Source organism: Sarcophilus harrisii, chromosome 6, assembly GCF_902635505.1.
Source record: "Sarcophilus harrisii chromosome 6, mSarHar1.11, whole genome shotgun sequence".
Taxonomy (NCBI): domain Eukaryota; kingdom Metazoa; phylum Chordata; class Mammalia; order Dasyuromorphia; family Dasyuridae; genus Sarcophilus; species Sarcophilus harrisii.
The window spans coordinates 34,943,734-34,969,293 of NC_045431.1; the positions used below are offsets into that span (position 1 = coordinate 34,943,734).

At 36.1% G+C, this 25,560-nt stretch overlaps 1 protein-coding gene across 1 annotated transcript in view; it reads right to left on the reverse strand.

Annotated features, from left to right (window-relative positions):
• Positions 1-25,560, reverse strand: part of CORIN (corin, serine peptidase) — a 181,228-nt gene that overhangs the window by 58,326 nt on the left and 97,342 nt on the right. The window lies entirely within an intron of this gene.

Sequence of the window (25,560 nt, forward strand, 5' to 3'; positions counted from 1 at the left end):
CATACATCCTGCTTTTCAGACTTTAAAGCATCATATACTTGTCAGAAATTATGCTCAATGTCTGGACTCTCTTATTTTATATTTGGGAAATGGAGCTCCAGAAAGGAGACATCCAGCAAGCTAGTAAGCTAAAAGGAGAATTCAGGTGATTTGAATCTTTTCTATATAACAGGGAGTCTCCTTAGAGATTATTTTGCTAATGGGGAATATAAAATGGAATCTAATAATCATATTTTACTTTCAGCTTGACTCCCTGACATTAATATTTTTGGAAGGCAACAAGAGTTAAGTGACTTGACCAAGGTTATACAGCTGGTAAATGTCAAGTATCTGAAGCCATATTTGAACTCAGATCCTCCTGACCCCAAGGCTGATGCTCTCTCCACTCCGACATTAATTTTTGCTGTTGTTGATAACATTCACTTTCAACTTCTAAAATTTGAACTTCCTTTTTGATCATTACAATTTATTTTCAGGATTTAAAGTGAGGGAAGCTGCAACAGAGGAAAGTTCTTCTGTTAAAAATCAAGCAAAAAAAAAAAAAAAACAAAGCTTAAGACAACTGTAAAAATCATTAAACGATTAAGGGGATAAAGTTTAAAAATATTGCCCCAATAATAAAGAAATATTGTTTTTTATAGTCCCATTCTAAGCAAAAGCCAATAAGGCAAATGGAATGAAAGGGGTCAGAAGGAAAGTAAAAAAGAACAAAGTTGGCCCAAGGTGTAGCTCACCAAAGGAGTATGACTTCCATGGGGAGACTGTTAGACCCAATTTGCAAAATCTTATCTTAATTAATTACTTTGCAAATTAATAGCAAAGTTTAGTTGTTTCTACTGCTAAAAGAATACACATTATTGTCAGTGCCCTCTAAATTTCAGTGCCCTGAGACCAGTCTCTCATCTCTATGTCCTAGTTATAGCTATGCTTTTATAAATCCCAAATCTAGCACTGCATGCTGTAGGAAATGAGGAGTAGCTTGCTTTTTAATTGCTTTGTTCTAGTTATAGCTCCCTAAGCATCAAACACCCTGTGAGGATTCACTTACTGAATGAGTAAAAAGTGGATAGGGACTATTCTCCCTCTGATATTGTAAAAGAAAAGAATATATATTTATATAATTTTTGTAATATTCCATAATTACAGAACATTAGAATTGAAAGGAAGCTTAATATAAAAATTCTATTACCATCACATACTTATTAAAATGTACTGCTGGTATAATTATGAATTTTTATTGTTTATTTACAATTTTTACTTTCAGTTCATTAAATTCTTTCCCACTTTCTATCCTTTGCTTATCCACTGAGAAGGCAAGAAAGATGATGCCCATTATACATACGAAGTCACATAAAGCATATTTCTACATTAGCCATGTTTCAAAAACCGGGAGATGAAAAAGAAAATAAAGAGGGAGAAAGAGGGAGGGAGGAAGGGAGGGAGGGAGGAAGAAAGAGAGGGAAGGAGGGAGGGAGGGAAGGAGGGAGAGAGGAAGGAAGGAAGAAAAAGGAAGGAAGGAAGGAAAGAAGGAAGGAAGGAAGGAAAGGAGGGAGAAAATAAATACACTTCAGTATATACTCAGAATCTATCAGTTCTCCATCTTGAAGAAGATAACTATTTTTCATCATAACTTTTGAAAATGTTACGAATCATTTATATTCATCTGAGTTTCTAAGTCTTTCACAATTGATTAGTGGTACAATATTGCTATTTCTACGCACGTGTTCTCCTGGTTCTGTTTATTTCATTTACATCAGTTCATTTAAGTCTGCGCAAGTTTTTTTGAAACCATCTTCTTTTTCATTTCTTCCAGCACAGTAGTATATAATCATATACCATAATTTATTCAGTAATTCCCCAGTTTAAGGACATTCCTTCACAGTTTCTAATTTTTTGCCTTCACAAAAAAAAAAAAATGAATTTTTAACTGCCATCCCACAAATTAAATTGTAATTTCAATACAAAAAGTGGCTAAATTGTGTGTGTTATAAATAGGGAGATGGTAACTATAGGAACATAAACACATATACATATACACAAAAATAATATAACACTATATATATGTGTGTGTGTGTATGTATATGTATATGTGTTTTACCCCAGAAACCCCACTGAAAGGCAGATATCTCCAAGAAGGAAAGGATTTTTTTAAAAGCCCCACAAATATCAAGATATTCGCAGAAACATTTTATGCCGTAGCAAAGAACTGGAAACAAAATAGATGCCAGTCACCAGGGAACAGCTAAACAAGTTATGGTATATGAATGTCAGGAGATATTACTGTGCTGGAAGAAATGACAAACGTGATAAATGCAGAGAAGCATGGGAAGACTTATGAGCTGATGAAAAGGGACACAAACGCCACCAGGAAAACAATACACTCAATAAGACAAATGAGGCTTAATGCTTGGGGATTATATTTGCCAAGTTGGGTTCCAAAGTCTATTTATGAAAATAAATAGAAAAGGAGAGGGAAACCTCCTTTTCTTTTCAGGGAAACAAAGTTGAGATGGGAAGAGAGCATCATAGATGATGATATTGGGCTTGGCTGACGTCAGTCAGTTTTGTTGAACTTTTTCCCCTCTTGTTTTCATTCTTTGAAATAGGGAAATGGCTCTCTGGGAAAAGTCTGACAGAGAATGATATGTTTAGAAATGTGTCATAAAAATTTTCAAAAAGTCACAATATATAATTGAATAAATCGCATCTCAGATCTAGAAAATTAAAGTTTATATGATCACAGATTTAGAGCTAGAAAAAAATCACCAAAATCAGACTAACCCTGTCATATTTTACTCAGAGGATGTTTATTGGCTTAACCGCTTGCTTTTTCAATGTCACATTGCTAGTTAATTGCCATTAACTGAGATCTGAATTCGGTCCAATGCTTCCAAGTGAATCATATCGAGTTCAGCATTCTTCTCACTCCATCACAATGCTTCTCTAGTTTAGTCTTAAACATCACCCTTCTTAGGACACTCTCCTAGACATTTTCATTTATTTTTTTAAAAGGTAATTTTCATTTGTGCACAACTGAAACAATTTTGAACAGAATGTCATTGGTTAAGAATAGTGCTGTAGAGATTGGTTCATGCGAGTTTTAAGATTTATCAGAGAGTTCCAACTGCACTTGTGTCAACGTAGATCCTATTCTATTATCACATGGTATGAAAATGTACCTGAGAGAAACTATAATAATGAGTCAATAATTCTAAGGCTGAAGTCCTATGGAATTAAATGAAGTTGAACCAGCTAGGAAGCAGTGAGGGTTTTTCCCTTCTCTGTTACCTTATTCCATATGTCCCAGATTTTTCAGGAGCTGGATGGAATTGTTCACTTAGACTTAAAACTCATTATGTGTTGTAGTGTCATCTTTAACATGGTGTAAGCTGTGGAAACTGTGCCTATTATTAGGTCTATTATAAATTCAAAGAAATAGCAAATAATGTGTTACATCTGAAGTAGTTTTCCATTTCATCTTGCCAGGTATTTAGCAGTACCTAGGGAAACACATATGTTCTGCTTCGAGAAAGGGGTTCAAAACATATACAAAGCCCAGGAAGTTGGATTCAGACACCAGAAGAAAAGTACTAAAGTTGTACCTATATCTGAATTAAACTGATCCTATGTATAGGCTTATCATTGTCTACCATTATCCTCAAGTCTACTATAAAGTCCATTTTTTAAAAAATGTATCATGAATATATATTTTTAAAATAGTATTTTATTTCCTAATAGAGGACCCAGGAAATAGAACACTTCTTTCTAACAAGGAAGTACAATTTACAAAACCAAACATGTAGCCCATGGCCTGTAATGTGTAATTTTCATCACATTTCTCTGAAGTTAGGAGGCCATAATATTATTGTAAATCCTAATATTCTATTGTGTATGTGTGTATTAGTAGTAGTAGTCCATTCACCTTTACATTTTAATCTGCAACAAGTCACCTAACTAGTGCCTCATATGCATTAGATAGTCAATTTTTTTTGAATACTCAAACATATGAATTTATTTAATGGTATCACAATAACAGAAATATAAGATTTTTTTTTCTATTATAATCCCCTACTTTTCAGCACTCAATAGGGTTAATTTAAATTGAGCAAACAATCAAATAGATATCTTCACTAGCATACCACACTGCTCATTTTATACCTTCCCATCAGCCATCTTTAGACATGTTTTAATGAAACAATCGCCAAAGCAAAATTACTGCAAAAACGAAATGCTCTCTGAAGCTTAACTAGGTCACTGGTTCAATTTATTCCTTTATTCTGTACATAAACTCTGTCAAGTTGAAACTCTGCCAAACTTCATGTTAAACTAAAACTAGTTTCCTAAAAGTACTTCTAAAGGGGATATGCTGCACTTCTATAAATACTTCTTATTTACTAAAAATGTGATCCATAAAGGTCAAGCTTCAAAAGGGAAAAACTTGGCTAGTTCTAATGTTAATCAAGAAATTACCTGAAGTTGATAAATGAGAAAGCAGCATTAAGTCTTTAGACATATATAAAGCACTTCCAGGAAATAAGTGTCACCATCCAGCATTTAGGGAATAACTACTGAACAGAAGAGATTTTGTTTTTTAAGTTCTGTACAACAGACATTATAATCTAATTAGACAGAATGCAAAGCAGACCTGTATAATGTCTCCAACGTCAGAAATAGGTTGTCAAAGCTCAAAATAACTTAATTTAAGAAAAAAATATATATATGGCTAAATATAACTTAATTTAACAAATGTTAACAAAACTTCAAAATGAAGGCCACAAAACTAGAAAGATATGGAACATGGCTACTTCGTGTTTTAACATCTTACCAATTCCAAGGACTCCCATCTGGGAAAGTAAACCTATTCAAAATTGAACAGGACATATGGACATATATTTATAGTTTCCTACTAAGTCATGCAGTAAAATAAGTCCAAACCCTAAATAACAAGGTAAATTGAAGATTGTGTTCCTTACACAAGCTCTAAGAGGGAGGAATAGGCATCTGGCTATCTCAGGCAACTCCCCAAAGCCCAGGATCCTAAGACCTTCACAGAGCTTCCAAGATGTTGTTAAGGATGCAGAATAACAAAATACGTTGAAGACAATTAGCAAGCATTTTCAGCAAAACACTTTTTAAGATTTTCTCTAAATTGTCCTCATGGTTTCAAAATGACATTTTTCAGACACTAGGATTTATAAAAAGATAACAGTTGAAGACTAAAAAGGATATTTTGACAGATTTCAAAGAGTATGTTTGATGTAAAATACCTGAATTCATTTGAATCTAATAGAAACAAAGGATGTTTTATACATATTAAGTTTTTTTTGTCTATGTCTGGAAAAATCATAGGGGGAGTGGGAGAACCTGGGGACAAAGGTTAATATTTTCATGAAAACTATGAATCAGTCATAATATCCACAACAAAGATTAAGAACAAAGTGAACCAAAGAACAAACAAAAAACAAACTTCCATGTAATCTACACGTTTATTTTGGTAAGTAGATATAAATTGGACCAAGTTAACGTCATAAAAATATGTTTATGGAGGCAAAGCCAATCCAATCGTCCACCCACCCAACAGTTTCCGATTCTTTTTGACGTTTTTATTATTCACTTGTTTAAATCCAACCGTTCATGATCTCTTAGCAAAAATACTGCAGGGGTCCATGATTTTCTTCTCCAGCTTATTTTATGGATGAAGGAACTAGGGCAAATAGGGTTAAATGATTTGCCCAGAATCACAAAATCTGAGGCTGCATTTGAGCTCAGGTTGAGCTCCTTGTGGACAGAGATTGCCTCTGATTTTGCCTTTTTATTCTCAATTCTTAGCATTGTGCCTGGATCATAGTAAACCCTTAATAAAGATTTGTTCCTGGCTAAAATAGAATATCACCTTTTTCGGGGTCAAGGATTTTTCTGTTCTTTGTTATTGTATTTCCAGTGTGACTGCAGTAAATTCCAGTAAAACCCAGAATAAATCCCAGCTAAATGAATGACTATCTACAAATATGGTGAAATTGCCTCTGCTTTTAAAGACATATGATTTGGGTACCAAAATATAAATATCCATATATCTAGTGATCGATGGAACCCAATTATTTTGCTAGGAGATAAGGATACAAACAAAACAACAACCTTAATATTTCCCATTGGGTCTGAAATTCAGTCCTAGCTGTTTCTGTCCCTCTGGCCCCCCTTGGAGACGGCACTGCCATGGAAAGCAGTAGGAGCAGCAGATTGGAAGTGATCCAGCAGCACCGGATTTACAAGCAGCAGCCGTGTGTAGCCTGCCTCACGTGGCCAGGGAGCCACACAGACACATTGGAGTAAAGCTGAAGCAGCGAATTCAGAAAGGTTTTGTCACATTCAGGCACCTGTTGTTTACCTCCCATGTGTGAGAGCCCTGTGGCCTGAGCCTGGTCAGACCAGACCGTGGAGCGAGCCGGCTTCTGTGCTGGGGATCCCACTCTCTGCCTCTGGAAGAAAGCTACATAAACATCCCATTTATAAACTCTGGCTTATCACCCCCCCCCCCATTCTTCTGCTTGCTGGGGAACTTCTTGGCTGAGGCATCCTCCCATCTGGGCTAAGCCAAGGGATCCAGTTCCAAAGAAGAGCTGTTGGGGTGGGGAACCCACAGGATGGCCAATTGGACCTGAAACAGTCTTCAAGGAGTTCTGGCCAAAATCCCATTAACAGTCTCTCCTTTGCATTCTCACTATTCACTATAGCCCTCAAAGCTCACATTCAACAGGTGGGGAAACGAGAAACATAATACATACAGAGATAAGAAAAATAAGAGATAGTCTGAAGAAATAGTAAAAAGGAAAGGGAGCCATTAGGAAAAGCTTCCCAGAGGAGATTGTACCATTCTCATTCTCATCTGAATGAGAAAGGAGTTCATTCTAAAGGAATACATCCATATTCAAAACCATTGTAGAAACAAGTGTCATGTACAAGGGAATATTTACTCACCAGAGAAAAGTTAATTGCCTATTTTTTGTTCATAGTTTTAAATTTGTCTTTCCATTTTTTTAAAAGATATATTAATTAAATTGGCCAAATTTAAGATAAACTGAACAAAAAAATTTAACACAAATATCATATGTAACTATGAATGTTGGACATCATAATCCTGGAAGAATCGATTTTACCAGCAGTTCAAAAGGCAACAGAAGCAAACTGTGTTATATTACCAGTGATGAAGTGTTGCTGAAGAGTAGAACACTTGTACGTGCACTCACCCCCAAACACACATCCCACTACAAAATTATGCTTCCACCAAGTTATCAAAGTACAGGAAGATCAGATGTTAGCAATTACAAAGACTCTCGGGCCTCAGTCATGCTGGGAAGCTAAAAACAGACTTTTGTGCAACAACAACAACAAAGATAAAAATGCACCAAAAATTTTCAGTTCTTTTTCTTTAAAAGAAGGCCTTTAGTGAGAAGATAGAAAGAGGAAGACAGGAGAGTGGAAAGGGAGCACAAAGCAACTTCTGTGATTACTCTGTTGGACTGCTTAAAAAAAAACTTTTAAATAAAAGTTTCCTAAAACCAGCAATTGTTGAGTCAAATCAACGAACATACATTAAGTGTTCACTGTGTACCAAGTCTAGGAATAGAAATATAAGCAAATAGAAAGGCAAATCCCACACTCAATGAGATAACGTGTATGATGAGCTTAATGCAATGCCTTGTAAATAAATCAGAATTTGATAAATTCTCATGCCTTTCTCCTTCCTTCAAGGAGCTTACATTCTAACAGGAAAACATGAAAACAGGAGCAGGCTGTACTTGAGAACCTGGCTTGGGAGAGAACTCCAGATAGATGGGGAAGTCCAAGAGTGACAAAAAAGGAATGGCAGGTCTGAGCTTTTCTCAAATTAAAGGTTCTGAGAGTAGGGGCCATAGGTGCAAAAAAGTTCTTCCAGGTGAAAAGGGTGAAGGGATATGGTGGAGAAGTCAAAAGTCAGGAGCAGAAACAGAGAGTGAAGGGCTAAGAGTTACAGTGACCAAAAGTTGCATTAGCTTGTAGTTGGAGACTAACCGAGAAAGAAATCATCCGTGTCTCAGAACAGATTATTGATATCCCAAGACATTTTCTATTATTCAGTATATTGTTCTATAAGCAAGCTTAGAGACAGAACCGGGTTTATTAATATTTAATTGATTTAGAAGAGATAACTAGAGGAAATCCATATGGAGATGGGGAATGGAATGACAAACTCACACTTTTAAAACACAGAGGTGAGAAAAAATAAGAATTTGAAAGCGACCGACACAGAAATGGAGAGACAAAGAGACAAAGACATGGAGAATGGAACTATAAAAAGTGTGGACTGCTAAAATCTAAAAAAATGAGAGGCTGACCATTAATGTTAGAGACAATAAAAAGGATTCAGGTGTATGTGTATGTGTATATATGTGTGTTTTAAAGAAAAATGAGGCTGGGCAAAGAAGGATCAAAGAAAATGTGGGATCGACACTTTTAGTGGATAAAATGAGAAAAGGGAAATACTTAACTCTTATTTTGTTTCAGTATTACTTTATAAAGAAAATGCTCTTTGAACTAGTAGAGAGAGACAGCGATGGTTTGTATAGGAAGTAGAAACCCAAGATAAATGAAGAAAACAGGCATCATTGACTTGAATTCAATAACTAGATTCAGATGAACTACATTCTGACAGACTTTTAAAAGGACTAGAGAATGTTGCTGAGCCACTGCTGCTGCTGTTTGAAAGATCTTGGAGAATACTACAGGAATGGGAAAGGGAAAATGTCCCAATCTGAAAAAAAAAATCAAAATAAAGGAAAGAGAATTTCCTTGGCAAGCTATAGAACAGTGAGCTTATTAACTTCTGTTCTGGGCAAAATTCTAGAACACATGGGATAGTTTGTAAGCACTCAGCCAGGAAAGTAGTGATCATCATAAGCCAGCATGGTTTCATCAAGAACACGTCATGTCAGACTAAGCTAATTTCCTTTTTTTTTTTTTTTTTGAAAAGGTTATTAGACTGGTAGATCAGGAGTATAGGGCAGACATAATATACTGTGATTTCAACAAAATATTTGACAACATCTCTCTCATGCTATTTGTGAATAAGATGGAGGGTCATGGGCTAGTAGATTGAAATTGGGATAACTGGAATCAATGAAAAGTCATTGAAATATTGAGCAATGAATTAATCAATAAGCATTTATTAAGTATCCAGTGCATTCCAAGCACTGGACTAGGCACTGAGGGATACAAAGAAAAAAAATTAAGTCCTTGTGCTGAAAAAGTTTTGTTTCAGCTACATGAGAATGACACAAACATAAATAAATAGAAAATCTTTACAAAGTAAATTCAGGGAGCAAAACCAGTGAGAAGTAGGGTCAGAAAACGCCTCATGTTGACTGTGGCACTAGAGCTGAGCCGTAAAGGATTCTAAGAAGTGAAGGTAAGGAGGGAATGAATTCCAGGCATGGAAGAAAACCTGGGAAAACTCACCGAGACGGGAAACGGTAAGTCATGTACAATTTACATCAAGTATTCTGGTTGGAACTGGGACAACGTTTGGGAGAATATATAAATGAATGAAAAAAGCATTTCTTAAGCACTTACTAAGTGCCAACCACTATGTTAAATGCTAAAAATACAAATAGAAAAACCATTTAGAACAGAACCCCTGTTCTAACCAGAGGAGACAATACAGAGAAAAAAGTTCGACTGCAGTGCAGTTAAAAAAGTCCCAGAAGTATTAAGGCTACAATGGAGGGACAGAGGCCCAGAGATGCTTGAGTTACACCCATTGATAGTGCTAGGGGACCACGAGTAAAGGGGCAGGGACCTAACATACACTTGCATGACTTGTGGAGATAGTACCTGAACAGATAAGGAGGTTTCCTCCTCCATCTCCCTGGATCAAAAGGAGTTGTGGATTCCCATCTCCTCCAAGCCATGTGAGCAGTCAAGTCTTCCGAGTAAAGAGGGAAGAGGGAGGGGGAATCCATCCCCAGTAGCCATGAAGCTTCCCACTGCCCAATCATCTTTAATGGGTGCTGAGATGTTCTGGGCAAAAGAAGGTGCTAGTAATCCTTCCTGCCACAGGATGATCCTCCATAAGGCTGATGGGGTTAATAATAATAATAATAAATAACCCCATCAAGGTAAACTGGAGTCAAATTACAAAGGGATTCATATGCGAAACAGAAAAACTGAAATTTTATCCTAGAAACAAAAAGGAGTCAGTGTAGTCTGAGATTGAAAATGACAACCAGGTCTTTAGGAATATTGATCGAATACTGTGTGGAAGATCAACTGGGATGAGGTGACATTTGAGCCAGGGAGAAACCAAGTGGGCATCTCGTTGAGTAATCCAGATGAGAGATGCTGAGTTCGGCTAGTAGCCAAAGTAGTAAAAAGAAGAGAACACAAGTGAAAGATTGTTGGGGTATAACGGATAAAATTGGGAAGTGTTGGTTAGATAAGGAGTGTAAGAGAAAGGGACAAGGTAAATGACTCCTGGTTGAACCGGGATGACCAGAAGAATGGGGATGGGCTTAACAAAGTAAGAAAGTTGAAAGCAGAAACAAATTTGAAGGGAAAAACTGAAAAGAGGCTGGGTTTGAATCACAGCCTGGCCACCATCTCTATGAAGCCTTTGTCGTGTCTGTGAGCTACTCAGACTCATTTTCCTCATCTCTAAAATGGGAAGAGGGGATTTGGCTAGAGAAGGAACCTTTAAGGTTCCTTCCTTTGACATTGAACAGAGTCAGGACACAAAAAGACCACCAACTTGGTGATGCAGTGGATAGAGCACAAGCTCTGGAGTCAAGAGCATATGAGTTCAAATGTGGCCATATGATTCTGGGCAAGTTGCTTAATCAGTTTGCCTTAGTTTGCTCATCTGTAAAATGAGCTGGAGAAGGAAATGGCGAACCACTCCAGTATCTTTGTGAAGAAAACCCCATATAGGGTCACAAAGAATCAAATGTGACTAAAACATCTTGGCGACAAAATAAAAAGATGATGACAGATTAGAAGGCTGGGCCAAATCAAAAACCATGGAATTTAACTGAGACAAATGTAAAGTCCTATATTCCATCATTTGGGAATGTTGGTAAAAAGGGATTATATATAGAGGTGGTTCTAGATAGCTTCTAACGCCTCCTCCAGCTTTTGGGTTCCATGGTTCTGGTATCCAATTTCTACTTGATCTACTACCATCCCTAGCTTAGTTTTTTTTTTCTCACTCACATATAATTTCTGACTCAATATAATTTCTGAAGGACAAAAATATATTCTCTTTTTTGTATGGATCTGTGTTCCTGGTTCTGGTTTCATGGATAAGTTCAAATAAGTGATTCCTTTAATAAAAATATAACCAATAACTCCCATTTAAAATAAGCCCACTGAAAGGCCAAAGGAAATAAGTTAGTAGCAAGGAATCCGTCTTAGCAGCTCCCCACCGGAGTCCTAAAACTGTTTCGAGTGTCTTTGCCCGGGTCCCAGACCCACTTGCTGGGGAAAAGTTCATTCTGACAGTCCCAGTTCTGCTCCACAAAGTCTTAGTTCATAGCAGCTCAGGAAGGATGGAAGTGTAAGAGTTAACTCAAGTCATCCACAGCAGAGCAGGCCCTGTCCCTCAATTGTTAATAACCTTAGAAAGATGTGATCTTTGCAGCAAAGCAGAGGGGGATCCATCCATCTCTGTGACCTTTACAGTCTACACTGGAGAAAAACAACTCTGACCAACACACCTAAATTTACTTTTACAATAATACATCATTGGGCAGGGGAGAGAGTTAGATTTGGCATTCTAGAATATAACTTTGGATCCTTGCTCTGTCACAACAGGGAAGGCAGAAAACATTTAATAAGGGCTTACTGAATGCCTGAAACTCATTTGATCTTCAGAATATTCAGGGGTTATTATTGTCCCCATATATTTCCCCGTAGGGAAGCTGAGGTAGACAGAAGCTTAGTGACTCACCCAGGATCACACAACTACTAAGTGTCTGATGAGGGATTTGAATTCAGATCTTCCTGACTCCAAGTATATATATATATATATTTTATATACTCTATATACTGTGCCACCTAAAAGCCTGAGCTGAGTATGACCTTAAAAGTTATTAAATGATCTTGGTTCCAAAAGACTCATGATGGATGAGTCTTCAGAGAAAGAACTGATGGAGTCTGAATGCAGATCAAAACATTGTATTTTCACTTTATTTTTTCATATTTTTTTTCTTTTGTTCTGTTTCTTCTTTTGCAACATGACTAATAAAGAAACATGTAGGCTTTTTAAAAATATGATAGCACTTTTTAACCTATTTCAATTGCTTACCATCTTAGGAAAAGGGGAAAAGGAAGGAAAGAGAAAATGTGGTACTCAACATTTTATAGAAAATGAATATTATGACTTATGTGTAAATACACAGAAAATGAGTGGATGTGCATAACCTAAAAAATCAAATAAAGAAAAAAGAAAATGAATGGTAAAAATTGTTTTGCCTGTAATTGGGGAAAAAATAGTAATTAAAAAAAATTTGGATCTAAGTATCCTCATCTGTAAAATACGGGAACTGGACTTAATTTTTTCTAAGATTCCTTCCAGCTCTAACTTTACGATCAGGTGATTCTGAAAGTAAATTTTCAAAATTAGAAGAACATCCCCAAAAGCTGAATTAAGAGCAATTCTAGGGTTAAGTGATATTCCCTCTATATTGTATTGTCCCAATTTGGGGCACCACATTTTAAGAAGGACAATGACAAACCAGAGCAGAGTCAAAGGAATATCTCTGACCCAGAGAGTGAAAGGACTGGAAGCCATACCAGGAACAAACAGGGTATTTACCCTGAAGAAAAGGACATTTGGAGTGCAGGGGGAGAGACGAGTTACCAATCTTCAAATATTTGAAGGAGAAGGCTTAACCTTGAGAACATAATGGAAGGACACCCAGAAAGGCCTTTTAGTCCCATCACTTGAGGGGAAACTTTCTAGATAGGCACTACCTACAATTAGAATGGTTTAATTCAGGAAGAAAAAAAAATGAACATTTGTGTAATACTTTATGCTTTACAAAATGTTGTAATTTCCTTTCTAGTGTCTAAAATATCTATTTATTCATTTGCAAATTATTCAGAAATTGAAGGAAGAAGAGCCCAATCACAGTAAATCAGAGTCAGGTTTATATAAAGTGTTTTTTGCACTTTATAAATCAGAGAAAACAGTGAGGAAGATGATGATGTTGATGAACCAAAAGCAGGTAGATGCAGGATAGGGACAATCAGGGGGGAAATAATCACTTACACTATGTAATTTGGTCATGAGGAAAGAGAAACAAATGCATGTTGGTTCATTTTCCAGAATTTCAGTACCCAGAAAATTACTGGTTTTTTTACTTTTTTACTATTATGTGTCGTTAGGAGGTTAGCTTCCTCCTGTCTCCTGTCTCCCTTCCAGCCCCAAATAGCACCCAGAGGATCTAAAGATGATGCTTCTGAAGACTCTGTCTTCACCTTTGAAATCTGAGCTAGAAAATGATAAACACTCATCTATACTTGAACCATTTATGACACAGATCCCATTGACCTCAATTCATATTGACAATAGCTAAAACTTGATTCCAGTTCCTGGAAAATACTGATTTTTTATTTTATTTTACTAAGATAAATCTTAATGGAAATTATCAATGAAATCAATAATGAAGGCTATTTTGAGATATCAACCCATTGTATGTTCAATAGAACTAATTTCCACTGCTAAAAATGGACTGAAGGGCTGAATGAGAAAATCAGGAAGGCTTGTTGGACAATTTCTAACCATTTGTTTTAAGATGATGAGTTGGATCTTTTCTGTCTATAAGTTTCTTAAACTCAATCAGTTGCCAAGTTTTGACAGATCTATATCTATACTAACTGTCAACTTCATTTCCTTTGCAGTCATAATCCTAATGCAGGCTCTTGGCTGAACTACATATTACAACCAACTCATTCCCCTTGCCTCCAGTGTTTCCTTTCACTAATCCATCCTCCACCCAGATGCCAGTGATTTTCCTAAAGGGCATAATAGTCGATGTTTTCTCTCTGATCATATTCTTAGGATTTTCAATTATCCCTACGGTCATATACAAACACTGATCTTTAGTATTTAAAACCTTATGCAATCTGGTTTCAACTACTTTTGCAATCTTATCATTCCCCTTCACAATCTGTACAATTCAGCCCAAGTTGCCTTTCTTCAATCTCTGAACAAGGATTTATTAAATGCTTATTGTGTGCCAAACATGGGTAGTAAGACCCCAAAATAAAAAGAAAGGCAAATTACAGCCCCTGCCCTCAAGGAGTTTATAGTCTAATGAGGGAAAAAAAACATGCAAACTATGTACATCAAGACATGTAATGTTAAAGGGAAGTAATCTCAGATATGAGACATTAGCAGTGGAGGGAGGGAAAGTAAGAAAAAAAAGAAAACGGAAGGGAAGATAGAATTTGCACAGTCTTTAAGGAAGCTGGGAGGTAGGGATAAGGAGGGAGAGCCTTCCAGACCCAAGGACAGCCACTGAAAATTCATAAAGTCAGGCATTCAGCTTTCACATGCTGGCCCCTGTGCTTCTTTTTATGGGTCAAGTCATAGCATCCTGTATGAGCAAAAGTAAGGATGTGAGCATCATTTTATTTACAGGACATGCTGGAAAGGTAGGAGGGGACCAAGATAAGAAGAGCTTTAAAAACCAAAGAAAGAAGTTTATATTTGATCTTGGGGATAATAAGAAATCACTGGCTTTTACTAAAAAGCAGGGTGACCTTTGCTTTAGGAAAATTCTTTTGGCAGATGCCTGGAGATTGGACTGGATTGAGGAAAGAGACTTTTGTTGTAGTAATCCAGACGTAAGGTGATGAGGGTCTACATTAGGGCAGCAGCTTTGTAACCAGAGATGAGACACACAGGAGAAAAGTGGTAATGGTGGAAATGACTGGGTATGGCAAAAGATTGGATATGTGAGGTAAGAGAATAATAACAATAATAGCTTGTTTTAAAGTTTCTAAAATATTATTCAAATATTATCTCATGTTATCATCACAACAAGTCTAGAAGGTAGATATTATTATCCCTGTTGTGTAGATTAGGAAATTTTGGCAGGATTTAAATGACTTTCCCAAGATCACACACATAATAAATGTCGGAGGGTGCATTTGAACTCCAGACATTTGACTGCAGAAGAACAGAAAGTAGCTAAGAGAAGGGGTGATCGATTGTGCAAAAGCTGAAGAGTGGGTCAAAGACAAAGAGGGAAGAAAAGGACTAGATTTACAATTAAGAGATTTTTGGTAATTTGTCAGGAGCAGCTTCTCGCTCTATTTCCTGTCTCCACATTTACACATCCTTCCTCTATACTTCCCAGAATCCTTGGCTTCCTTCAGAGATCAATCTAGTGCCAATTTCTTCATAAACCCCTTCCTGAGACCTCCCCAACTCCCCAAAGCAGCCTAATACAGTGTTTAATCAATGTCTGCCCATTGATTACAAAGAACAGACACATCCATCCTCTCATACAAGGCAAGGAACTGACCCAGAAATGTCACTTTTGTTGTGGATGTTTGACAGGGAGCGAGGATCATTTCAAGTTGATCAAAAGTATTTAGAATGATAGAGTTCTTTGCCAGGAACATATCTGGCAAACCACGTGTTATAATAGCTAACCCAGAGCTGTGATTGTTGTAGCAGATTCCTAAGCTGGAATTCAGTGGGGCTTTCCCAGCATTCGCTCTTTTAAGTGAGAGCACTTGAAGCCCAGGTCTGCTCAGGTTCCTGAATCCCATCCTCCCCTCAATTGCACTGGCCGCGTTTCCAAGAGGATTAACATGATCTGTGGTTGTCTCATTAGAACAGGATTCCATCTTTGCTTGCAGAAAGGTGTGATGTCTGGTATAAATAACAAACAAGGGAGAAGGGGACCTTTGCATGCAGACCTTTCATTCCACAAAAACTCCCCCAGACAACCAGCATCCTAGCAATCGCTAAGGCAGACAGTTATAAGAACACAAGTACTTCACAAATGGGAAGTGGAAGAGAATAGAAAACACAGACATTGTACTATAGGGACCTTCAGCATGCATATATATCAGAAGGCTATTCCACATGTTTGGTAGGAGGAAGGCCAAGGATGAACTGCTTCTTAAATCAGGAGCATCCTAATTGTGTTGCGGTTTCACTTCATCAGAAATCTACATCTGTGTAAAGCCCATGAATTTATCTATTTATAATTTATAATCTGGATAGTGATTTACACTGTCACTCATCCTTTTCTCCTAGACACTCTCTTCCTCTGGAGTCAGGAAGACCTGACCTGAATTCAAATGCACCCTCAGACATTTACTAACTGCGTGATCTTTGGGAAAATCCCTTAATTGCTCTCTGCCTCAATTTCCTAATCTGTAAAATGAGGATAGTCAATTGCATTCAATTATGAGACCAAATCTACTAAATCACACCTGATAGCATTCAGTTCTACAGTGGTTTTTAACTGTCTTTTATCCCTTTCTCAATAATTATCAACGAGGAAAAAGCAATCCCGATTTTAAGCCAGTAGGTACCTACAAGGCAAGAGATAATGATTCATTCCAGTGAATAGAAGGTCAGTACTTGCCACTTCTAGTGCTGGCAGATTATCAGATTATCACTTAAAATAGTTGTGAGAAGGGGAATGACGGCATGGTTCATGGCCACCTATTCATTCTCTGAACCAGAGTGCTTGTTCTAAAGTGCCCTCCCATTTAGAGTTTACAGAGCAGGACCACTACCATACAACTAGAAGGAGCTGTTTTCAGAGATTTTTAACTCAAATTGTTTTAGGGTCCCTGGAGTGATCTGTGATAAACATTCCTAATAATACTGTAGCTCAAGAACCCTCACTGACAAGCTTCCCATTTAAACAAAACTCATTGTCACAACACCATCAGCCCTTAAAGAAAATATTATTCAATAGGGTAAACATTTGAATTACTAGCACTAATTGAAGTTACCCAATATAAATAACAAAAAAAAAAAATCACCACATGCAATCTCCATTTAAATCAGGATCAGTCTCTCCTGCCAATATACACAGTATCTCTAGGTAATAGGGAGCCATGAGATTTTACTGAATAAGCTGTGACATGGTCATAAAAGTCATTTTAACTGAATGGAGAGTGGACTGGAATAGGGAAGACTTAAGGCAGGGAATACCAACCAAAAGAATATGGCCCTAGTCCAATTGAGAGAATTGAGAGAATGGCACCAGTTGGTGCCATTACTGACAAAGAAAAAAGAATATATAAAGAAGAAACTGAAGAAGTGGAGATGAGAGGATTCGGTAATAAATAGAATATGAGTGTGAGGAGTCAAGGATGACAATAGGTTGCAAATCTGGGTGACTGGGATTCCAGGCAATAATAGGGAAATTTGGAAGAGGAGATATACAAGCTGGAGATTGGGGAGAATTTTAGTTCAGTTTAGACACTTTTATGGAACAACCAGTTCAAGAAGTCAAAAGGATGAAGGTAAAATAGAAGGAAAAGGGAAAAGAGAAAGAGAAGGAAATATGGAAAAGAGGGGAGGAAGAGGGACAAATGGAAATCAGGGGAAAAGAAGAGAAGGGAAGGGAAAGGGAAACATTCCTTATCCTTGGAACTCCAACAGCAGGGAGGAGTTGATTAAGACTGTAAATGTTGACAGTAACTTCATGAAAATGTATCATATGTTGGTAACATTTAGAATTATAACAAAGGAAGGAGTTAAATAAGCCAAATAAAAATAATTATACTAAAAAATAAGCAGCCTTCAACATGTTGAGGGAATTTTTTGAAGAATCAAAGCATCAAGGACATGAATACTGGGAAGTTCCAAACTCTCTAAAGTCCTAATATAAATGCTGAAAAAGAAAAACATACATTTTATAAATAAGAATGTGGTTTTTTTTAACTTCCCAGTTGACTAAACAACTACAAAAAAGTGAAGAAATTAAAAGTGGCAACTCTGCTGCTACATTTTGAGCCAGAAGCCTTCTCTCCCTCCCCCTCCCCCCAATTTCCAGTTCTCTAAGGAATATGCCATTAATAGGTACAAGCCAGACTCTGTATAAAGACATTCCTGGGCCAAAGTACCCCCAAATAAAAATAACTTGGCCAAAACCCCAGCAATCTGTCATCATTTCTAGGGAGCTCTTGGTGAATCAGGGAATATAAAATAAGGAAATTTAAATTTTCTATGGAAAAACAGAGTGTTTCCAAGTATTTTGCTATAGTTAAGGAAGCTTGAAGTTCTTGACATCCTATTCATGTTCCATAAGTTGTCATTTCCCACTCCAGAAAAAGGGATGGAAGGGAAGATCGTTGAAACTTAAAGATGTTATGATGATTGTGAGCAGCCTCCCTTCCACCCTGTCTAGCAGACTGAAAAAATTGAACAAGGATAACAGAAATGAACAACACATATTTAAAAGCCAAACTGTGGAAAATGAGAAAATGAGTTTCTGAGGAAGACTATCAGTTAAAAATAGATTCTCACCTATCAGAAATGGTTGAAATGTAATCTTAACAATGATGGGGAGGAAACTACAGGATTTCCTGAGGGGCTTTCCAGAATTAAGAATCTATGATTTTAAAAAGATTTAATGGTACTTTTGGACCAAATAACTCCATTATGGGAGTAGAAACATTGTAATTACAGGCAGTTAGGTAGCACCATAATGCATAAAGTGCCATGCTTGGAGTCAGGAAGCCAAGTTCAAACACAGCCTCAGACACTTACTACAGGTGACCCAGACTAGGTCATTTAGCCATGTTTGCCTCAGTTTCCAGCTCAGTAAAATAAGCAGAAAATGACAAACCTTTCCAGTTTCTTTGCCAAGAAACCCAAAAGAGGAGTCATGAAGAGTCAGACACAAGTGAAAATGACTAAGCAACAAAATTATTTGTAAGTATTAAAAATCGAAAACAGCCAGGAAACATCTAACAGCTTTAAAAACTCAATGTATCTTTATAATTAAAAATATCATAATAAGTGTGAAGAATATAATCATTGAAAATAATAATAAGTGTATTTTTATAGCTCTTCGAGGTTTGCAAATCATTTTACCGACATGTTCTCTTTACATTTGACCCTTACAACAACCCTGTAAGTTAGATGTTATTATTGTTCTCATTTTACAAATGAGGAAACTAAAGCACACTTAACTTAAAGGACTAAGTAGCTGATCCAAAGTCACACAGCTAATAAGTGTCTATGGTTGGATTTGAACTCGGGTCTCCTTAAAACCCAAACTGAAAGTACAGTATGCATGATGACTTTGGTTATATGAAAAGACAAAAATAAAGTAATGTATGAATGGGACAAAAAGGGGAGGAACAGAAGAGTAGCTAATAGAATGCTGAATATACTGTAGGCAGAAATTCATTTCCAGATATAAAGAGGTTTAAATATATGTTTATTTGATTTTAATGTTTAAAGTTAAGTCCATAAAAATTTTAAAATATGTAAAACATAGTCATTTTTGTTCAGTATTACAATTTTTGTCAAGTACTCTCCTTGCTATAGTCCCTTAAAAAAGACCTCATCGATCTTAAAGAAGGGAAAGGGACCTGTATGTGCAAAAATGTTTGTGGCAGCCTCATTGTAATGACAAGAAATTGGAAATTGAGTGGATGCCCATCAATTGGAGAATGATTGGGCAAATTGTGGCATATGAATGTTATGGAATATTATTGTTCTGTAAGAAATGACCAGCAGGATGAACAGAAAAGCCTGGAGAGACTTACATGAACTGATACTGAGTGAAATGAACAGGACCAGGAGATCATTATATACTACAATACTATATGATGATCAATTCTGATGGACATGGCCCTCTTTAACAATGAGATGAACCAAATTAATTCCATTTGTTCAATAATGAAGAGAACCAGCAAAAGAACTCTGGGAAATGAGTATGAACCACTACATTTCCAGTCCCTCTGTTTTTGTCTGCTTGCATTTTTTTATTTCCTTCTCAGGTTATTTTTACCTTCTTTCTAAATCCAATTTTTCTTGTGAAGCAAAATAACTGTATGGATATGCATATATATATTGTCTTTAACATACACTTTAACATATTTAACATGTATGGGTCGACCTGCCATCTAGGGGAGGGGGTGGGGGGAAGGAGGGGAAAAGTTGGAACAGAAGATCTTGCAAGAGTCAATGCTGAAAAATTACCCATGCATATATCTTGTAAATAAAAAGCTATAATAAAAATTTTTTTAAAAAGACCTCATCAAAAACATTTAAGCATATCTGATATTGCAAAATATCTCTCAAGAGTTTCCAAGGTCCTGATAATATGTATATAATAAATGTAATGTATATAATATATAATATTTCATGTTGGTGAATTTGGGTTGTTTTAATCCCACCAACTTACAATTTATCTAAAATTCTTATCATATTTTGCAGTGAATACATATTACAAACAGATAAATGAAGACAGGCAAAAAACATATATAACCAGCACTTTACAAAGCACTAAATAATGAATGAATATGTGGTTGTAACCTGAAGTTAATAGCTTCAGAAAATGTTTGTTTTTTGTTTATTACAATAAATATTTTCCTTTTTCCCTTAGTAGTATTTTATTCTTCCAAAACACATATATAGTTTTCAACATTCACTTTTATAAGATTTTGTGTTCCAAATTTTTCCCCAAGATAGCAATCAATCAAATCAAATAGGTTATATATCTACAATTCTTTGAAACATATTTCCATGTTTCTCATGTTGTGCAAGAAAAATCAGACCAAAAGGGGGAAAACCATAAGAAAGAAAGAAAAAGCAAACAAACAAACCCCACCCCCCCCAAAAAAAGGAGAAAATGCTATGCTTCGATCCACATTCAGTTCCATAGTTCTTTCTCTGGATGTGAATAGCATTTTCCATCCCAAGTCTATGGGATACAATAAATATTTCCATTCCATAATCTTCTTACCAAATGATCACCCTCCCATAAGCTCTACATACGAATTTTTAGCAGGTGATTTCACCGTAACAATCTATTACAGATTTTTGCTTAGAAATTTTCAACATCATATCCAGATTTTAATGAGACTCTTCATAGCTCTAGGAAAAATACTCTAATAATTGATGGTCCCCTGAAATGGCTGTAATCCTAGGTGATTGAAAACAATCAACAATGTGTTTCCTAGCAATCTTTATACTCTGAAAATTCTATGAGAGTTCCAAGACTGATTTCCAAGAATAAATCAAGTAAGCAGTCACTTACATGGTATGATTCGACTAACTCTAGGAAAGTCTTCCTGTCCATGAAATAATTGTTCAAAACTTGCAAGGCTAATCTCATTCAGACAGCCAAATCACAATTTATCACTGTTCAACCAGGAGCTATATGTATGCATAGATGGACAGACAACCAGACACACGGAGTGGGAGGAAGGAAGGGAGAAACTGAAAATTCTATTATTCCATAAATATGTGTGTTACTGACAAGATGATATCTAAACATTGTAGAAACAAAAACATTCTTTTTTATTGTGACTCAATCAAAAAATAATCCAAAGCTTAAATCAAAAGCACCTAGTCACATTGAATTTACAAATTCTACATAATAGCATTTTCAAATTCATTTTCTGGGTTGCAATTTTTCAATAATTATGTCAATTGACCCATAATCATGACTCAGCCCAAGAAAAAAATTTAATTAATGCTGATAATGTCCAATCATTTCTCAATCCTTCATTATATTTTAGAAATGTAATTTTAAAAATATCAATTCTGCTATAGATATCATTATTGATACTAATATTAATAAAATACCACTCTAGAAATTTATAATCAGTCAAATTTTCAAGTGAAAGAACCATCCTTTATAAAGAATCATATTCACCTAATGTTGAGGAAAGTTTTTAAGAGATAACCCAGGCAGAAAAGCTATAGGAGAATAATTCTGAGGAGTCAGAAATAAAAACTCTTTTTTAACTAAGCAGCAATGGTAAAAGAAGAAAAAAAAACAGCTCTACCAAACTTGATCATCTGAATTTTATCTGCAGTATAGTGACAATGTCAGGACATGTAGAAGGTCTGTAAAGGTCATCTAGTCCATTACCCTCAATTTTTACAGATGAGGGAACCAAGTGAATTAACTTCCTAAAGGTCATGGTAAGCATCAGAAATGGAATCTGAACCCGAATGCTCTAATTCCAGAGCTAGTCAGTAACCTTTCTCCTAAACCAAGATACAAGTATATTTTTAATATTTGCTCTTTTATTTATCATTTTTACCAGTATAAAAACAATGGAGACAATGTATAGCTCAGACACATAAAATCAGTCTCATCATTACGGATGAAAAATTCTTTTTACCCACCCAAAATTTTGCCTAGGTCATCCCTGTCTTTCAGAGGTCTACATCTCCTTGTTTTTCAAACCAAGTATAAACTCTTAGCTTTGGGGCTTCAAAGCCCTCCTTCAGAGTTCCTAGTTTTTGCTTCCTCTTCCATTCCAGTTTGCTTTTCCTCTAGTCAAGTTATCTCCCTTTTCATTCAGTTTTCCCAAACATATGGTCTCTTTGATTTCAAACACTATAGTAGCTCATACTCAACAGGCTACTTTGGTCCTAAAACATAGCTTAAATCCAAATTCGTGTCACAAATTCTAAAATGATCATGGCACCTAAAACATTGACTATTAAGGATACCAGTGAGTTTCCTACCAGAATTAATTTCCAAATGTCCCTTAGAGCAGAATTATTCAATGTAATTCTGTAGCAACTATTAGCATTATTAGGATGGTTTAATTCCATTTCTTTGGTTACTTTAATTAATCCTACAACCAATACCACTAATACATGTAGCACCCACATATTAAATCTAATTAATTTTGGCCTCCCTAACACAGACTTCACATTCCTAGGTACATTAATCCTCAAAAGAACTTAAGGAACCTATCTCAAAAACAGACATTCTTAGAATGGGTTCTTCTTTAATGAACATAATTTGATTTTGCTCACACCATTTATACTTCTGAGAAAACTATGAAATCATCAGATAAATTTTGTGCTAGGGAGCATAAAAAAGAAATCGTTTTCTTTGTGTAGTGTCCATATGTTAATCCAGTAGCTAACTTTCAGAGTCAAGAAATTTTCCAATTTTTAGACTTTACCTTATGAATTGTAAATTCAGTAAAGATCCCCTACACAAAGGATAGAAGCAGTAGGGGTCCTTCCAAATGCCAAAAAAAAAAAGGAAAATTGGAAACAGCTTAACAACCCAAAAGACAGTGTTTCCTAAAATCCTACTAAGTCACAAGGCAGACTAACAGACTACTTATTCCCTGGGTGTTACTCAGCATCTTCAGAAGTATATTAATTTTCTCCATACAATTTGGTGCACAAAAGTTAGCTGTTAAATGATAACACCATTTAAAATCCGAACCAATCTTCGAGAACAAGCTTCTAGGGACTAGATCCATTAAAGTGAATGATCAAACTATGTGTGTCAAGTTCTCTTTCAAATTAACCTGTACCATTCTATTTCCCTTAAAGGAGGACCTCTAAAAATTTAATTTGTCTTTGAGAGGTTCCTTGTCGATGAGTCAAAACGCATTTATCAAGCGCCTACTCTGTGTCGGCCCTTCAGCCGAGCACTGGGGATAAAATAAAGACAAGGAGCAGACTCTATAGCCAACTAGTTCATAATCTAATGGTGAAAAAAGCCATGCAAACAACCACGTAAATTCAAGTCCAGGAACATAAACTGGAAGTAATCTCAGTGAAGACAGCAACATTAGGAGGGAGAGCCTGAGAAAAGCTTCTTGGAGAAGGGAGGAGGATGTCTCAAAACCAGAAAAGAGGAGATTTGGGGGATGAGGAGAGGTAGAACAATCAGTGAAGTCATGGAACTGACAGATAAGAAATCACGTGTGAGAAAAAGGTCCGTGTCACTGTATCTCAGAATTAATAAAGAGGAATAATGAATAAGACCACCAGAAAAGTAGGAACAGAGTAATTTATAAAAGGTTTGAAGATTTTATATTTGATCCTAATGGTAATAAGGAGCCACTATTTTTCTCCCATGAAAATCTTATTCTAATGCTTCTCTAGTGTATAAAGATAACTGGATTCTTAAAGGCAAAAACTACTGGTACCAAGCTATTACAGATCCTACCAAATGAAAAGGACTTTGAGCATAAGCCCTGCCCTTGAATTCGGAGTACAGAGAGAATGACCACAAAAAAATAGCCAAAAGATCATGAAAATGTTTGTCTGTTGTCCTATGCAACAGGTAAAACACATTCTATTCTGACTTGGGCAGCCCCAAATCAATGACAAATAATCAAGGTGGGATGAAACAAAATGACTACAGAAGATGCTAAGATTCAGAAATTCTCTTTTATCAGACAATCTATAACTATGGTACTCTGCCCATGCAAGCTTTGTTCCATGATGAGTCAGTTAACCCTGTACTGGACAAATTAAACCATAACCATTATTTTATTTGTAAGAATGTCAATCAGAAGAGTGACAAAGTTCTAATTAAACAAATGGATTTTTTCAGGTTCTTCTTGGAGAAGCAAATAAAGTTTACAAAATAGTATGATGATAAGCACTGGAATTGGAGTCAGAGTCCCTGGCTCATACCACTTCTCCGGTCTTATCATTATTATGGCAATGATAGTGAGGCAATTCATGTGATCTTTATTCAACTGCACAAAGGAGAGGTAATAGACACAGTGAAATAGAATTCTGAATTCAAGTGGCTAAATTCAATACTATTCATATTATTGAAACGTGCTAGGATATAATTCACAGCAATGTAGCTATACAATGACCCACCTTATTAAACAGAAATGGAAAAGCAAAAGGTGGTGATGATGATGATATCTAACATTTATATAGCACTTTAAGGTTTGTAAAACATTTTATCTTTTCCCATATGATACTCCCTATAAGCTACGAACTATTATTATCCCTACTTTTTATTAATTAAGGTTTTTTTATTTTCAGAACATATGCATGGATAATTTTTCAACATTGATCCTTGCAAAACTTTGTGTTCTAATTTTTCCCTCCTTCCCCCCACTTCCTCCCATAAATGGCAAGTAATACAATATATGTTAAACATGGTAAAAAAATATGTTAAATCCAATATATGAATTGATATTTATATTCATTTATACATATTTATACAATTCTCTTGCTACACAAGAAAAATCACATCAAAAAGGGGGAAAATGAGAAAGAAAATAAAATGCAAGCAAACAATAACAAAAAGAGTGAAAATGCTATGTTGTGATGCTCCCTCAGTTCCCACAGTCCTCTCTCTAGGTACAGATGGCTCTCTCTCCATCACAAGATCATTGGAACTTATCCCTACTTTAAAGATAAGAAGCTGAGGCTGATTGTATAAATGACTTGGCCAAAGTTTAACAACCAGTAGCGCCTAAATCAAAAGTAGGGGCAGGTAGGTACATGGTGGATAGAGTACCAGGCTTGGAGTCAGGAAGACCTGAATTCTGGGTATGTCATTTAATTCTGTTTGGTTT